At 34.4% G+C, this 19578-nt stretch overlaps 1 pseudogene; it reads left to right on the top strand.

Moving 5' to 3' along the window:
• Window positions 1-3533, top strand: part of LOC135203807 (uncharacterized) — a 27937-nt pseudogene extending 24404 nt beyond the window's left edge.
• Window positions 3534-19578: the final 16045 nt, after the last annotated feature.

Genomic DNA, 19578 nt, shown 5'->3' with positions numbered 1-19578 from the left:
TGGTCTAAAGAAAAACAGCGGCAGTGGGGACTGCCTGTCACACGCTCCATGACTATCTGGTGGTCTTTGACGGCAACACGACCAGAGCACCAGTTCTAGCTAAATTCTGTAAAGGTGGAGCAATGTTATCATCCATTACAGCGAGTGGACCTGACCTCCTCCTGCTATTCCACACGTCGCCCTATGATTTCCCATTCCAGGACTCGCCAAGGCGTCGTACATTTGGGTTTGAGCTGGATGTAGCAGTGGAGTTTGTCGATGTTGAATCAACAGCTTACGTCAGAAAAGATAATGAATGTCACTATGAGGTCAGCAGTCAGAGCCAACGAAGTGGTTATGTGCAGGCTCCAGCCCACTCACTGCTGGCAAATACCACTTGCAAGTGGACACTGAAAGCTAACAGGAGAGAAATCGTGTGGCTCTATTTCTTCACTACCGTCATGTCCTGCATCTGGAAATGCCCAGACCTGCACAGTGCCCAAATACCCTCTCCATATTCAATGGCGACATTCCAAATGAAGAACTGAATGAGACAACAAATCTTCTTGGAAGATTCTGCAAACATGACAAACTACCCCGCGTTTGTAGTGGCGTTCATGCACCGGGACCTCATTCATCTTCTTGCTCACCGTACGACAGCTACATCTCAACTGGTCCGGCAATGACTTTATCTCTTCGTTATGCTGCAGGGACAGCTCCAGCTCACGTTGAATTCTTAGCTAGGTACGAATTTGTAGACACCAGACAGTGGGGTACACTCACACCGGGAGGAGGACCGTGCGATAGATCGTTCACAGTCCGTCCCGACAGGTTATTTGCATCTCCTAGGGATGTATTCATGTTCGGCAGAGGTGGTGCCAGAAGACTGCGGTGTGTCTACACATTCGAAGTCGCAAGTTACCAGCGGATAACGCTGAAGATACTCAGATCGAAAATGGGACCCGACTGTATGACAATTCACCGGCAATCTTCTGGGCGCCACGAGTGTTCCCATGGTGGTGAACCTGGAAACCCCTCTATCCAGATAAGGGAAGAGCCCTGGATAAACGTCCCTCTGCAGCGTGCTTGCCTTTGTAATATATCCCGCCATCATCCTTTCACTATCACCTCATATACAAATAAACTAGAACTGATATTTTCAATACCGAAGATGTCTCCTTCAAGTGACTACAACGACTACTTTTTCGAGGGTGAATACTATATCTCAGAGGCCCCTCAAGAAATCATAGAGAGATGTAATGAAACCACAAGGCACCTGAATGGGCGTTACGGTAATTTCACAGTAGGCTACGGAAGAGGGGACCTCTGTGCAACACAGCCGAGGCTCATTGCTGCCACAGATACCTATTTCCTATTCCTGAGAGTCCGAGGGTTCAGCGCTTTGGAAAAGAACTGTGAAATCGCTTCTCGCATCAATGTTTACGCTGCAGGAGGCGATTCTCCCCTCGCCTCCATTTGCCCGGAACGAAGGGATGTTTTCACGCATATCTTCAGTAGTGGATGGGAGGATTATGAATTTCAGTTTCATTACGACGATGATTTATACTCTTGGGATAACAAGAGCAACATCACTAGTACCACTCTCGGACCAATCTTAGAATATGAAGATGAAATGGAAGATCCGAAGAAAATGGAATCGCGCGATCTCTTTGTGGAATACACTGGCAACTACTCAGGTCGTTTTATGGTTTCATGGGTCAGTGTCTGGCGACCTCTGAAAATGCCTCTCAGTTATCATCATTTGAAGACCCTTGCAAGACTCCTTGTCCTGACATACAAGGCTGCCTTCCTCAGGAACTCTGGTGTGATGGGACTTACCACTGTCCTTCAGGGTTAGACGAAGGAACCGCAGCCTGTGGCCTCTGGGCTGCGTTACCCTGGGTATACTTGGTTGCAGGAAGTGCTCTGGCACTGTCGTTAGTGTCACTTTTCATTGCTGTTGTCATCCATCACATCCAGTTGAGACTGCAAAAGAAGGTTGTAGCTGCTGCAACTGCAGCAGTGAATAATGGCCATGGTATCAAAAGTACCACTCAGGACCTTCTCATACCGGCTGAGAAAGACAATTGGTGACAACGCGCCCATTCTGAGGACATTATCTGCATTGACTATGAGACTACTGTTTAAAACCAAAATAAAACTGCTGTTGTTGTCATGCTGAGGTACACTGGCATAAACTAAACCATTTATGTCAGGTAAGAAGGGTAACCTAACACAAGTTTCTTCTGAAAACATATCCACACAGCCATATGCATTTCAGACCAGCATCATCTTCGGCGTACATATCTGTACCCCAAAGATACTTCTACAGATCTGAACTTGTGCTTTACGAGTTACTGCAAGCATGACAACAGAGTTGCAGGCACACTGCCACGGTCTCAAGTCAATTCAGACTTTGTCTTCAGAATGGGATGATTATTGACCTTATTTCAACATGTGACTGTAAATACGTGAAGGTGTTTTAATGTCAAATGTATAGTCTGTTATTTGTGAATATGTACAAAGTTGTTAGAATATGCGATCGAGACTAGATTTCGTTGGTCAACCGCTTTCCGTGTGTGAACGAGGAGAGGTAGGAGAAGAAGAAGAAGAAGAAGAAGAGGAGGAGGAGGGGGAGAAGGAGGAGGAGGAGGAGGAGGGGAGAAGTCCTTCGACTAATTCCCACAAGCTTCGACAAATCACGAGTCAAAACAAATGAAAAATCATACGTGGAACTGGTGCCATGTACTCTGTCCATCCTCTGTCGGTCCTTTCGTAGTTAAATTTTGGAGATTAGAATAATACAATTACTTCGTAGCTGAGCTAAGTGAAGTTAGCCTAATCCTGTTGCAGGCCGTTCAAGGGATGTACCCAAGATATACCAAAGATATAACAAGCACATTGCACTGAGGACAACGATTCGACCCCAGCTTCAAGTAAAGACTAATTGACAATATACCCCGATTCAAACAGGTTTAGTTAAAACAGGATTAGTAAACATTCAAGCATTTAAATTAGCCTGACCTGACAGAGGATAGGGAGAGAGTACGTCACTCCTATTTAAAAAAAAATGTCAGTGGCTTCCAACTTAACGTGTTTTGGTCCCACCAGCCCCCCTTTCCCCCTTTTCCCCCAAATCACCCTAGGCTTAAGTCACGTAAATAAAAAAAAATAAACTAATCAATTGTCAATTTGTCATTTTCTCTCTCTGGCTGGTGGCACTCAAAGCAAAATAAAATGGAGAATATATACTATATAGGTCTTTGCCACCTCAAAAAAAAAAGTTTTATTACAAAAAAAAATTATATATATAAAAAATATTTGTCTGTGTTATAAAATTCGGCATAATGTTGTAACTGTTTTAAAAAGATACCCACTGGGGCTGGGAGGCAGTTTGGAGTAAGTGTTGTGATGATAATAATAATAATATTAAAAGTTTTCATTAAAAATGATTCCCGGACGAATCTCACCCTGAACTTTTTGAATAAACGGAGAATATTTCTGGTTTTTCCCCTTTCAGAGAGTCTTTGAGTTTATCTGATGCTGTTGTTATATACCAGTGAAGTCTATATCAGTTAATTTTTAATAGATATAAATATAAAAATGCATCTAATTTGCGACTGTGGGTGACGTTGAATAACCCAAGAATCTTTGTATATTTTATATTTGCTAATAAAATGCGACAAAAGCAGATAAAACATTGTTTTGTTATTCATTTTGTTCCTCTTGGATTGTGTCTTGTATTTGCATGTTCAGTTTTCCACCTATCATTTGAAATTCTAAATTCGATATGCAACCCTACCTTGGGATATACAAATACAGGTAAGTAATTTACAATGTTTTCTTCCGGAACCAATTTAAATAGCATTAATAACGCCTATTTTTATTCTTTTTCCACTCACAAGAGACGTAGATCAGTACAGTACTTTCCAAAAAAGTTTTTTTTTTTTCAATATATTCCGAAAAATTATTTCAAAAAATCTTCCTAATAAATTTTTAAAATCTCCCCCCCCCCATCTTTTGTTTTTTTTAAATCTCAAAAAAATATTTTCTTAATCTTTCAAAAATATTTCAAAAATCTCCCAAAAATATTTCAAAAGGTCTCCCAAAAATATTTTTGGAAATCTTCCAAAAATATTTTTGAAAATCTTTCAAAAATATTTCAAAAAATCTCCCAAAAAATATTTCAAAAAATCTTCCAAAAATATTTCAAAAATTCTCCCGAAAATATTTCAACAAACCTCAAAAAAATATTTCAGTCTCCCCCCCAAAATATTCCAATATATTTAGAAAATTTTTGCAATAAATATTCCGATATATTTAAAAATATATTACAATAAATATTCCAAAACGTATTACAAAAATATTCCAAAATATATTAGAAAAAATGTTCCCCCAAAGGCATTACAGCTGTCAGTCTTGAAGCATAAAAAAAAAATCCAATTACAATTAACAATTGACTCATAGTGCAACAGTGAGGTTTTCCTCCTTTTACACATTTCAAACCTTTTTTACTGTCAGTTTCCATTTCAGCACTGAATAACAACCCCATGGGTCCCAACGCTTGGCCTTTGGCCTAAAATCTATATCCCAATTAGTGCCAAATCTGCTTCGAAATTCCAATGATTTCGTCGCTTTCAACCTAAAATGTATGAGGAAAAAACACGAATTTTCTAAGAGACGAGACCTGAACTCTAACACTGGAAAAAAAAAGTGCTAAAAGTTTGAGAGCAAAGAAGCAATAACTGAACTCCAGAGCTTGCAAGTAGGAACCCAAGAAAAAGTGGCCAAACTCAAAAATAGGGTGTCATTCCTGTAACTAGCAAGAAAGTCAGAGATCGGGTGTTCAGATGGGTGTTATCGAGGAGCCCTTGCTATTATCCACTAGACAAGGCTACTAATGAGTATTTTAAGTCTTGAAGCTCAGAATAACTTTAATTGAAGAACCAACAGTTGAGTATTACTATATTCTATTTTCACTATTATTTTGTTTTGATATTTAATTCCCTCTAGAATGAAAAAAAAGGGGGGAGGGGAAAGTTCTTTAGTAACGAACCCACAAATAAATAATATACGCAGATTATATGGCTACGAGAAGATTGGGTTACAAAAGTATCTTCCCACGCTAAAAATACATAACGCACATTTCATGCGTAAACGTTAGTCTACACACGTGTGTCTGTGTGTGTTTGTATACTGCACAACCATGCAAAGTCCTCAGGGGTGAGAGAGAGAAAAAAAAGAGAGAGCAAGAGAGACTGTCTGACGTTCAAGACGCCTGATTTATATATACGTACACAACCATTTCTCCTGGAAATTCACAAAAGCAGAAGAAGAAAAATAAGACGCGAAAAAAACACACTATATTCTCCCCGATATTCAGTTTCATCGACAAGGGACTAGTGGGGGTAAAGAAAACGGATCCCACTGAAGCTTGGCAGATCGAGAGAAGGGGAAACTTTAGCAGATCGTCCGAGCGGGAAATGCCCGCAGAATATTCTCGTGGAAAAATTCTCGTAAAAAGGTTACACGAGAAGAAGGAAAGGCATATCCAAGGATAAGAATTTACTGACTGCGATATCTGGACGATGTCCTTTCGCTCGGAAATGCAAAAATGCTTCCCCGAGATTTCTGCCAGGGTCGAAATAGAGTAAGCAGCGATGTGGGTCGTTCCGTGGACATAAAATAATTTTTACTTTTTAAATATAATTGTAATTTTTTTAATAATATTCTTATAGAAGTATAGTGTATTTCGTGCATATGGTGTATTTGCGCTTTCTATGTGAAGTTCTGAATAAAAATATTATACAACAAAAGAAATATAAATAATAAAAATATAGAACAAAAGAAATATAAATATCGTGACTTATAAAGACACTATGCATTTTATCTAGTTCTAGATCACTGGATGAAAATTACCATGAATATATTACAGCAAAATATATATATATATATATATATATATATTATATATATATATATATATATAATTTTTAATTAAACACAGATCATGAATTGTTATGCCGAAAGAAACTGATTAGAAAACAAATTATCCTGTATGAATAACTCACAGAATGTCTTTTTTCACAGCATTGCTGTTTGAATGACTCCTAAGATCTTTAACGGTAAGTGTGTGTGTGTGTGCTGTTTGAAAAATTCCCTGTATTGCTGTTTGGATGACTCCTAAGATCTTTAAAGGTGTGTGTGTGTGTGTGTGTTTGTGTGTGTGTGTGTTTGTGTGTGTGTGTGTATGCTTGTGTTGCAGTTTAAATGATTCCCTGTCATCTTTTATTGCAATATATTTCTATCTGAATGTCCCACACAATTTAATTTTTTTCTATTTTTTTTTTTTTTTTTTTTTTTTTTTGCTAAGGCAGCTACATCCTCCCAGAGCTACCCGTGTTTTGCAGTACACTGATCAACTGCTGAATCAGCTCATAAATGGTGAACTGACTTGCAAAGGTTATATTTGCCAGCAATAAATACGTGGGCAGCGGTGCATTATTTGCCAACGTAAAAGCACTGTAATACCTTGTTTCGCTTTCTCATTCTCCGTAAATAATAACTGTAGCAGCAATATTGCTCTAATGCACTAATTGCTCGACAAAAATTGAACCGTAAATAAAAGAAATGTTAAACTACATATTAATTCAATGCTAATATTAATATGTGCCATTGCAAATAAGTTAATTATGATGACTGCTTGATTATTCTTTAACTGGCGTCGCAACATCAAAGGTCACATACTAGCAGGTCACATTAAAATGTATATATACCCGCACTAGTCATTATTACCGGATGTATTGTACTATCATAAAAATAATGTACGTCCTATCACGTATAGTATTAAGTTCCGTGTAAATACACAAATATTAGTGGATAATATTGGCTGTATTATTAAATACACTGAATCTTTAATATCATATTACCTGTCTATTTATCAAGCACAATGTCTACTACACTGCAGTGACATCTGTTGTAATGTTACAAGTCATATCCACTTTTCTACATTCTATGATATTAAGTTTCTACCACTAACCCCTCTCCTACCAATCCCCATCCACCCAACTCCCTAATCCACCTCCCCCTCCCCCCCCAAAGCCCCCGTGCCTTCCAAAACTGGAATCTCAAGCAACAGTCTTCTCTGCAACTGACAGTACGACAGTTTCTCTGTTCAAAAGCGTCATAAATCATGCCTTAACTCTTCATTTGGTCTGGCATTTGGTCACTGAGGAGAGAGGAGAGAGAGAGAGAGAGAGCGAGAGAGATAAATAAAATACTTTTCATAAAAAAGATAATAGTGAGAGAAATGAGAGAGAGAGAGAGAGAAGGAGAAGAGAGAGAGAGGAGAGAGAGAGAAGAGAGGAGAGAGAGAGAGAGAGTAAATATACTTTTCATAACAAAAGAAATAGTGAGAGAAATTGAGAGAAATGAGAGAGAGAGAGAGAGAGAGAGAGAGAGAGAGAGAGAGAGAGAGAGAGAGAGAGTATAAATATACTTTTCATAACAAAGATAATAGTGAGAGAAAAGAGAAAAAATGAAAAAGAGAGAGAGAGAGAGAGAGAGAGATGGATGAGAGAGACGATGAGAGAGAGAGAGAGATAAATATACTTTTCATAGCAAAGATAATAGTGAGAGAAATGAGAAAAATAAAAGAGAGAGAGTGAGAGAGAGAGAGAGATGAGAGAAGAGAGAGAGAGAGAAGAGAGAGAGAGAGGGTGGCGTACACAGAGCCAGATATCAAAATCAATAGGTTATTGAGTTATACTAGAACTCGCCTATTCAGCCATAAGCCGCTGAATCAGCATCTATCCTTCTCTCTATTGTTCCTTTATCATTCTCTCTCTCTCTCTCTCTCTCTCTCTCTCTCTCTCTCTCTCTCTCGTTTAAACTGACCGTGGAATTTGACCGTTTAGAATGGAGATTTTTCGCATAATGTCTGACTTTGCAGTTTTTAAAATTAATATAAAAGGCGCATTTGCTCTCTCTCTCTCTCTCTCTCTCTCTCTCTCTCTCTCTCGTCTCATCTCTCTCTCTCTCTCTCTCTCTCTCTACATAAAAATATTTACAGTATTTGCCAAGGTCTACAGAAATTCCTACTATTTTTTTACAAAACTTTCCCTAACCAAGAATATACGTAGGAGTTAATAATAATAATAGATAAATAAATAAAGTATTACACTAATGTAACTAACATTCGACGGTGTCACTACCACATGGTTAATAAATGCCTACATGCATCATTCCAGGTGATGAAAAAATGAAAAATAAAAACACTGAAAAGAAAACGACAAAAATTACGAGATTGTTTTAAAAACGTGAACAGGTCCCAAACGGGGAGAAAAGCCTTCATAGTTCTAACGAAAATTTGAAAGAGATGATTAGTTCAGATGTTAAGATGTTAGTGAAGGCTACAATAATCTTCTGCAATACTGCTAGTATATCATATATATATATATATATATATATATATATATATATATATATATATATAATCTGCAGTTCTTTTTATTTTCTGTAATATCATTCAAAAGTACGCCATATCCTTTTAGAGCTAGAATTTCAAGTCAATGGCCCCTGTGATTTCCGACCTATCTTGGACACAACAACAACAACAACAACAACAACAACAACAACAACAACAATAATAATAATAATAATAATAATAATAATAATAATAATAATAATAATAATAATAATAATATCTGGATATAGCTTACTGAAACATAATAATAAACTAATAATAATAATATATCTGGATATAGCTTACTGAAACATAATAATAATAATAATTAATAATAATAATATATCTGGATATAGCTTACTGAAACATAATAATAATAATTAATAATAATAAATCTGGATATAGCTTACTAAAACATAATAATAATAATAATTAATAATAATAGATATATCTAAATATAGCTTACTGAAACATAATAATAATAATTAATTAATGATAGATATATCTGGATAGTTTACTGAAACATAATAATGATTAATATAATAAAATATATCTGGATATAGCTCACTGAAACATAATAATAATTAATAATAATAATATATTCTAGATATAGCTTACTGAAACATAATAATAATAATTAATAATAATAATATATTGGTTATAGCTTGCTGAAACATAATAATAATAATTAATAATAATAAATATATCTGGATATAGCTTACTGAAACATAATAATAATAATTAATAATAATAATATATCTGGATATAGCTTACTGAAACATAATAATAATAATTAATAATAATAATATATCTGGATATAGCTTACTGAAACATAATAATAACTAATAATAATAATATATCTGGATATAGCTTACTGAACCATAAAAATAATAATTAATAATAATAATATATCTAGATATAGCTTACTGAAACATGATAATAATAATAATAATAATAATAATATATCTGGATATAGCTTACTGAAACAACAATAATAATAATAATAATAATAATAATAATAATAATAATAATATAATAATAATATAATAATAATAATAAAATAATAATAATATATCTCGATATAGCTTACTGAAACATAATAATAATAATCAATAATAATAATATATCTGGATATAGCTTACTGAAACAAACACATTCCTAGATCTATAGTACGTGAAATCTCATCTACATTGTCAATATTTCCCCAACCACTGCATCGTGGCCGAGAGGCAATCCATTGCGTTACTTGGCCCCAATACTAAACTGCAAAGGGCTTTATAGATGTTATATAGACACTAAAAACATCATATAGGCGACTGTGCTTTGATAACAAAGGTGTCAAGTGGGTGGGAGAGATAAAAGGAGTTGTGAACACGGATAGGCGTTTTTTATTAACCCAGTTAACTGTTTAATCCACATGGGATGTGATACTCTCTAACGGTACAATCTATACACACACACACACACACACACACACATATATATATATACAGTATATGTATATATTATCATATATATATATATTATATAGATGTAATAAGGCTAAATATACATTATATATATTATGGTATATAGTAAATACATATATATATATAGATATATTATTATATCTAATCTAGATACATTACATATTATATGTATATGTGACATATACGGATATAATATATAATATTGTATATATATATATATATGTATGTATATCTATATATATATATATATAGTATATATATATATTATAATATATTTATATATTTTATATATAATATATTCTTATTATTATTATTATTAGATATATATATATATAATACACATAACATATAATATATATATATAGATATATTATTATTAATTAATATATATATAATATGTAAATAGTATATACGAACAATTAAAACTATACAAAACCAGAAACTTTTTTTTTTTAAGCAACTCGGCTGTCAACAGTCCAACACCATAATTCGAGGGTAATATAATATTCCTACTCACTTAATATTCTCGGAAGCGACATCAACTTCCTATCAGTTTTTTTTTTTTTTTTTTTTTTTTTTTTTTTGTCACTGGCTATTATGTAGTTGCTGAAGTACGCACTAAACTATATTTTTTTAGCCAGTTCCCCTTTTATATACGAGAGAGAGAGAGAGAGTATTTCACTGTGAGTTCACACCATGAAATTCCATGCTAGCTCATAGTACTGTTTCATGTAATTCTTCGTTCCAAAGGTCCCAAGTTATCCAACGAAGCGTTTACTATATTCATGCTTGTCCCCCTCCTAGATAGAAATAATAGTGAATACAGTGGCTGAGAGTTTCATCACAGCTTCACACAGCAAGCATTTTTTACTTGTTTCTTAGAGGTCACGCAGAAACAGACTGAGTTTCATAGAAGGAAGAAGACACAATTGAAAGGAATAGTTTGTCGAGTCGAGTGTCACAACGGAACAATGGAAAAATAATAATAACTTTCAAGGTAAAGGGCTCTTCGTCCCCTCTGACACGGGTCAGATACCTCTCGTCTCTCCTCTCTCTCCCTCTCTACCGTCCTTCCATTTCATATAATTCAAAAAAAAAGGAATGTTCGTTCATAGATTCTGAGAGGAAGGGGGAAGCGTCAGATCCATTTCTTTATCAAGTAATTTTTACTTTAATATAAAACAGCATATATTATAGTATATATAGTATGTATGTGTATATGTGTATCATTCATATATGTACACACACACACACATATACTATATACATGAATTTTTCTGACTCGAAGCAGGAATCGAACCCCAACCTTTAAAACAATAAGGACAAGCTGCTACCAAGTGACCCACTGCCAAAGTGGAGCAATCGGTAACGCCCTAGCCTTTCATTTGAGAGAGACTGCATTTCGACCCCGACGAGTCAAAAACAAATATAAATATATGTTTGTGTGTATATATATGCTATGTATATATATATATATATATATATATATATATATATGTATATATGAATGTATGTATGTATACATATAATCTCCTCCTCTTCCCTCCTTCTTGCTCTCCCGAGGTAAACCCTTCTCCTGGGAGTATCGACTGACTCGTATCGAGATATCAGGGAATATAAATAGTGGCGACTTCGTACCAAAATTGCTTTTACTGGGCGAAACAGCTTTCAGCTTTAGATCTCCCTACCTACCTACCTATACCTACCTACCTGCTTACCTACTAGCCTCCGCCTCCTCCTGCCCTCATCTCTCTCTCTCTCTCTCTCTCTCTCTCTCTCTCTCTCTCTCTCTCTGTGAAAATGATGCTGAATAGGAAAAAAAAAAAAAAAAAAAAAAAATACCCCAAGCATACTCTGTGTGTGTTGTTGAGAGAGAGAGAGAGAGAGAGAGAGAGAGAGAGAGCGAGAGAGAGAGAGAGAGGAAGAACAATTTTGTGTTTGTGAAAATAAAATGATGCTGGGTAGGTTACCGCAAAATAAAAAATACGCTACGAGTGTGTGCTTTTGAGAGAGAGAGAGAGAGAGAGAGAGAGAGAGAGAGAGAGAGAGAGAGAGAGAGAACTGCTGTAATTGCTTACTGGTGACAAAATACTGCTACTTATTTCGAAATGGCTCCACCGGAAACATTTTTATCGTCTTCTCTTTCAGTTCTCTCTCGAGTTAGGACACCTTTTGTTATTTTGCTTTAGTGTCAATTTTCTTAGCACATTATCCTCTGTATGTGACTTTAATGTGTCTTTATTATGGGGAAGTGAATTTTTTTTAAACATGCTAAAAGTAATGTTCACAAAATTAACAGGCTTGAGAGAAAATAAAGCTATCTCTAAAATATCATTCAATCATATGACAACGAACGGGTGTGATGTCGTCCACAAAAATAATCGCTTTGACAACCGATTTATGCATCTATGCATATGACTCAACTAGGAATAAACAAACTACAAATCTATACGAGTGTTGCTTTAAAAATTACATATCTATATACAAGTGTTGCCTTAAAAACTAATCATTTGTCTCACCTTGACCCCGTAAATCATAAATATACACCTACACTCATTTTCAATATTCATTCTTGTCCGTCAGACAGGGGTCGGTTGCCTTTGCATTAAGTCTTTCAACTGATAATACTTTGGTTATTGCTTTGTAGTCACTGACAGTTGGCCAACTCCAGTATAAAGTAGCCACCATCTCCTTTTTGTAGTCACTGACAGTTGGCCAACTCCAGTATAAAGTAGCCACCATCTCCTTTTTGTAGTCACTGACAGTTGGCCAACTCCAATATAAAGTAACCACCATCTCCTTTTTGTAGTCACTGACAGTTGGCCAACTCCAGTATAAAGTAGCCACCATCTCCTATTTGTAGTCACTGACAGTTGGTCAACTCCAGTATAAAGTACCCACCATCTCCTATTTGTAGTCACTGACAGTTGGTCAACTCCAGTATAAAGTACCCACCATCTCCTATTTGTAGTCACTGACAGTTGGCCAACTCCAATATAAAGTAACCACCATCTCCTTTTTGTAGTCACTGACAGTTGGTCAACTCCAGCATTAGGTAGCCATCATCTCCTTTTCTACTGATACTAATTTGGATGTTGCTGTCAACCCTCCTATAAAGTAACCACACTTTCCATTTCTACTGATACTAGTTTGGAAAGTGTTTGTTTTCACTGACAGCTGGCCAGCTCCACTATAGTGTAACCACTATCTATACCTATCTACAGGTACTACTTTAGATATTGCTTTATGTTAGCTGGCAGTGGGCTAATTCCATTCACAGTAACCAGGGAGGTGTAAGTTTAACTGTGATGTTGAGCTAAACACAGTAGCTAATATTAAAAATATAAGAAAATAGCAAAATAGGATGGAAATTTTGCTTTAATAGAAAAAAAATATAACTAAACACGGTAAAAATTTGCAATGCGCAAACATAATAATAAATTACGAAAAAGAATTATTTTAAAAACCTACAATATAAAAAATATCGAAATAGAATGGAAATTTTGCATTGATAGAAAAATACATAAAACTAAACACGGTAAAAATTTGCAATGCGCAAATATGATAATAAATTACGAAAAAGAATTATTTTAAAAACCTACAATATAAAAAAATATCAAAATAGAATGGAAAGTATGCTTTAATAGATAAAACATAAAACCAAACACGGTAAAAATTTGCAATGCGCAAATATAATAAATTACGAAAAAACAATATTTTAAAAAGCTACGCAAAAACGAAGCATCCACTGAATCGGAAAGAAGTGAGAAAAATAAGCATGAAAATAGGGATGAAGTTTAGCTGTATACAAATAAAACACAGAGATATCAAAATAAACGAAGCAAAAAAAGTCATCTGTAATGCACAAATATCCAAATCTATTCCGAAAAAAATAATATTATATTTTAATTAGCTACAAAAAAAGGGGAAGCAGCCACTGAAAAATATGACCACCCTTAAAAAAAAAAAAAAAAAAAAAAACTGAAGACCTCATTATCCGTGAAAAATGGCGCCTAAATAATAAGCAGAAAAAGCCTCTCTCTCTTTTTCTATAACAGGTGACTTGTTCCCAAAATATTTCGACACGAGAGAAAAATCCTTCAAATATATGGAAATGAACGCGCGCATTTTTTCCGGTGGTTTGTAAAGCAAAGATAAAAATAAAGAAAAAAAAAAATAAAAGTTCTCGCTTTGCTAAAACTGGCCACTGTACCCAGTGGAAAGCATTTGGGAGTGAATGTTTTAGTGCTTAATATAAATAAATATATATATATATATATATATATATATATATATATATATATATATATATAGTATATATATGGAGGGAATCGCTGATCCTTCAAGCGGCGGGTAGATGTCCTCTCTCCCTTGTTCCCATCCGGCCTGGGGTACGTAAAGATGTTAAATTTTAAAAAAGTGCCCTCTGCTTCTAAGCACGTATTGGTAGAGCGAACCAGTAGTAATCAGTGTTAATGTTAGTTACCCCTTGATAAATAATTAATCTGGTGATCAATGGAAACGTGATTATGGCTTCAGCTTCTCTCAAAATTCTCTTCAGTTGTTGCTAATTGCTGAGGTGAGGTGGCTCTGGAGAGAATTTTAAAATGTTTATATTCAATATGTTGTTTACATTTTTCGGCATGATCACGTACATTAGAAAATTCAGGATTAGTTAATTTATTGGCTGTTCTGTAACTAACTCCCCGATGACAATCGGTGGACAGGAAGATGGAAGAAAGAGAAAAAGAACGGAGGTACAGTAAAAGGAATGAAATCTGTTGCGGCTAGGGACGCCGCAAGGAACCTCAAGTCATGCCTACAGTCAGCCCAGCATCCAAATGCCTTTACATTCCAGCCTTTTTTTTTTTTCCAACTCCGCCCGGTTTGGAAATCCAGACTGATCAAAGTAACCGGCGGCATTGAAATTTATTGCCTTCGTCCGTCCGTCTTCATTTGGCCTCGGCTTAAGCCTAACCTGCGCGAAATCGCAGGTAGTATTTCTCTTTGAGAGAAGCTGAAGCCATAATCACGTTTCCATTGATCACCAGATTAATTATTAATGAAGGGGTAACTAACATTAACGCTGATTACTACTGGTTCGCTCTACCAATACGTGCTTAGAAGCAGAGGGCACTTTTTTAAAATTTAACATCTTTACGTACCCCAGGCCGGATGGGAACAAGGGAGAGAGGACATCTACCCGCCGCTTGAAGGATCAGCGATTCCCTCTCAGGGAAACAAGAAGCGGGTAGCGATTTCCAAAGCTCGGGGAGAAGAGGGAAGGAAACTGTCAGTAAGTAGACAAAGTGAACGAGGGATGAGGTTGCAGGCATGACCGTGAATGGTAAATAATTCTTAATTAGCTTAGTAGGCCTAGGACCGCCGCTAATTGGTACAGGGTTTTAGTCAGCCCTGTTTAGTACAGAATAAATATCATATGGGGACAATCCAGGATAAAATGGTCTGAAAACATAGGTCTATAACTAATATCCTGAAAACATAGGTCTATGACTAATAACAAGTAAAATATGCGCCGAATTTTCTTCGGCGCAATCGAGTTTTCTGTACAGCTTTTAATGCTGTATGAAACTCTCAGCCACGGCCTATGTAACTCTCTGGCGTCGGTGGTGGACTATGTTGTTGCGGTGCCAGACGCATAATCATGGGTACCGTTAACCTTAAATAGAATAAAAAAAAACTGCTGAGGCTAGAGGGCTGCACTTTGCTACGTTTGATGACTGGAGAGTGAATGATCAACATACCAATTTGCAGCCCTCTAGCCTCAGCAGTGTTCAAGATCTGAGGGCGGACAGACTAGGATCCATCACAACAGTTTTCTTTTACAGAAGACCAAAACGGGAAATGACTCAGTTTGCGGAACAAAAAACGAAGAACAACCTCGCATTCCAGGAAACTTCTAAATCATTCCCGAACTTCAAAGAACCCGACAAACTTCCGCCCGTCCTGAAAATGAGACCTGTACTCCTGGCACTAACTTCCGAAATGCACGGACGCATTGATATTTATGACCCACCCATCCATCTTCATTTGGCCTTGGGAGTTAGCCACGCCCACCCGGAATTATAATCAGGAGTTTCCACAGAGAAAAATAAAAAAAAATGATGAAAAATAAAAATTAACTCATTATCTCCTGACCAGAAAATTGTAGCCATAACATATCGTGAACTTGTCTCACTTGGGGGTGATACAGGTCAAATTTCGTGATCAAAAAATAAATAATAATCAAAACTGTGGTAACTTTCGGAAAGGAAATCCATCCTCCTCCTCGCACTCCTGAGCTTAGGTAATCCCTAGTCGGGGTAGCTGTTTTTAATGAGATTTGGCCAGTTGTTTCCGATGCGCACTAAACGGCTCATTCGTGATTTGTTTTGGCGGTATTCTCCTTCCTCTACAATATACAAAAATTCAAAAAAGAATTCATTTTGCCCTACACAATACAAAATTCAAAACATAATTCATTTTTCCCCACAACCTCTGTAGAATGAACGCAAAACTTTTTTTAAATATAAGATATCAGGAAGACGTTCGTTTCTTCCAGTTCTTAACAAAGATAGCACAACCCATTTTTTTTTTCTATATAACAATTACTGTAGAAAATGAATACACAATGATTTATGATCTCAATACAAAAAGCCTGTATGGACGAAAACGAAAAGACAATCAATTCTTCCATGTCTCAATAAAAACCAACACAATCTAAAGCCACTGGAAAAACTAAACTCAATAACCCAAAAGAAACTTCATAGAATCAATTACAAGATTCAAGCTGCTTCTGTCAGAGAGAGAGAGAGAGAGAGAGAGAGAGAGAGAGAGAGAGAGAGAGAGAGAGAGAGAGAGAGAGAGAGACCTTTCTTCATTCAACTTCGTCGACGCAAAGTAGCTCAAGCGAAGATCTGCCATTCTGCTGATTAAAAGACGCACAAAAGGATAAGATATCACTACACTACTGCAATGGACTCACCGTGAGTGTGTCATTTGGAAAAATATTTCAATCTCGAAATGACCAACGCATATATTGTATGTATGTATATAGATATTGTATATATATATATATATATATATATATATATATATATATATATATATATATATATATATATATATCAGGTATATATTTTGATATATATTTACAATATATATATATATATATAGATATATATATATATGATATATATATATATTATATATATATATATAGTATATTGCTAACATGACATCATTGAAACTGGACGTTAACTAGCGGAGATATTTATTTTAAAAAATAAAAAAAAGTTACAAGGTTTCCTGGACTAAACAGAACAATAATGTAAGTGAAATTTAATATATGTAATATACCTATATATATATATATATTATATATATATATATATATATATATATATATATATATATATATATACCTCAGACAGGTAACCCTTGAGAACTGCATTATTTAACACATATAATGAATCATAAATTATTATTATTATTATTATTATTATTATTATTATTATTATTAATTATTATTATTATTATTATTATTATTATTATTATCACAGATGATACAGAAAACCAACAAATGTCCGGACCTAACGCCACTAAATACTAATATCAACTCCTCGCAGATATCTGAGTACAGCCATAAATAAGGATCAGTAGCCACTAATCAAATTAAATAAGGACTAGTTTCCCCTAATCAAATGACGATTGGGCTGGACGGGTTAATCAGATTGGGAGAACCATTCCTTTCCGTCTCGACAAATAATTCGCTAATCAGGAGTCTCTCGCCACGAAGGTTTTTTTTTTTCTTAATAAGTAAATTAATATACAAATAAGTAGATAAATAATTGAATACGTAAACAAATAAGGAAGTAAAATAAGCAAATAAATAAATATAAAAATGGGCAAATAAACAAATAAATAAATAAGCAAATAAATACGTAAATAAATAAACAAATAAGTAAAGAAATAATTAAATACATAAATAAATAAAATAAGTATGTAATAAATAGATAAATAAAATAAATAAAATAAAAAAATAAGCAAATAAACAAGTAAATAAGCAAATAAATAAATAAGTGAATAAGGAAATATATTAAATAAATAAATAAGTAATAAGGAAATATAATAAATAAATAAATAAGTAAATAAGGAAATATAATAAATAAATAAATAAGTAAATAAGGAAATATAATAAATAAATAAATAAGTAAATAATTTAATACATAAATAAAAAGTAAATAATATAAGAATAAAAAATATATATAAATAAATACATAATTAAGTAAGTGAATAAGTAAACGTATAAGTAAATAAGGAAATAAACAAAATAAATAAAATAATTTAACAACAAAAATCAAATAAAAATTTTAAACTGGCAATTAAGAAAATATTAACTTAAGGAAACTATACATAAAACTATACAAAGATTTTATACAGAATATTAATTAGGTTCTGTAAGAAAAAAACTTTGAATAATATAGATTATGATAGCACGACAAAATTATTACTTTTTTGTATGAAATTATTTTAGCAAAAACGCAAGGGCAACACTGAGATTATATCAGGACCTCTCTCTCTCTCTCTCTCCTCTCTCTCTCTCTCTCTCTCTCTCTCTCCAATTTATTTACTAACAGAAAAATACAATAAAATACAAATATAAAATTCAAGTCATAAAGCATTGAAAAGGGTTCAACTTCCCCAGACATAGAGAGAGAGAGAGAGAGAGAGAGAGAGAGAGAGAGAGAGAGAGAGAGAGAGAGAGAGAGAGAGAGAGAGAGAGAGAACATCAGGGGGAAATTTAAGGCCATATTCCCCAATCTCTCGGGATAAAGCAAGACTCCAAAGCACCAAGTAAGTTATAAAGAGTCCATTACGCTTCCATCTATGCAAAAGCGAAGCGAGAGATAGAAAACGGGAATCGAACAGAAAACGAGTTACAAATTTTGTATCTCGTTTTCTGTTTAGTCAAATACCTGTAATACCGAAATGAACTGAGGTTAATGGATGAAATTTTGTGAAGGGGGGGAGAAATAGAATAGAAAATGGGATGGGAATGAGTAGAAAACGGGAAATGAACAGAAAACGAGTTACAATTTTGTAACTCATTTTCTGTTTAGACAAATGCCTGTAATTCAGAAATGAACTGAGGTAAATGGATGAATTTTTGTGAAGGAATGGTGAAATCGAATAGAAAATGGGATGGGAATCCAAAAGAACTCGAGAATCGAATAGAAAACTGGAATCGAACAGAAAACGAGCTCTACGGCGTTGTAGAAGTGCTTTAGTTCAGTCAAATGCCCATAATTCTAAAACGGATTGAGATAAAAGGCTGAAACTTTGTGAGGTGGTGTAGAAATATTTCAGGGGTACAGCTACAAAGTTCAGAGATATTCGACAAAATAGCGAAAGCATAAAGTGATTCAGCCGGGTTTTTACAAAGTCGGTGGTTCACACCTAAGATTAAAATCTTAAAAATTCAATTCCTGGTAAATATAGATATATAGTATATATATATATAGTCTATAGATATATATATATATATGATAATGTTTTTTTTTTTATATATTATATAATTACTTTATAAATATATACATACATATATATATTTTTCATATACATAAACATAAACATATATATATATATATATATACATACATATAT

Source organism: Macrobrachium nipponense, chromosome 36 (genome assembly GCF_015104395.2).
Source record: "Macrobrachium nipponense isolate FS-2020 chromosome 36, ASM1510439v2, whole genome shotgun sequence".
NCBI classification, from domain to species: Eukaryota; Metazoa; Arthropoda; class Malacostraca; order Decapoda; family Palaemonidae; genus Macrobrachium; species Macrobrachium nipponense.
This window is presented reverse-complemented; position numbering and strand designations above follow the sequence as displayed.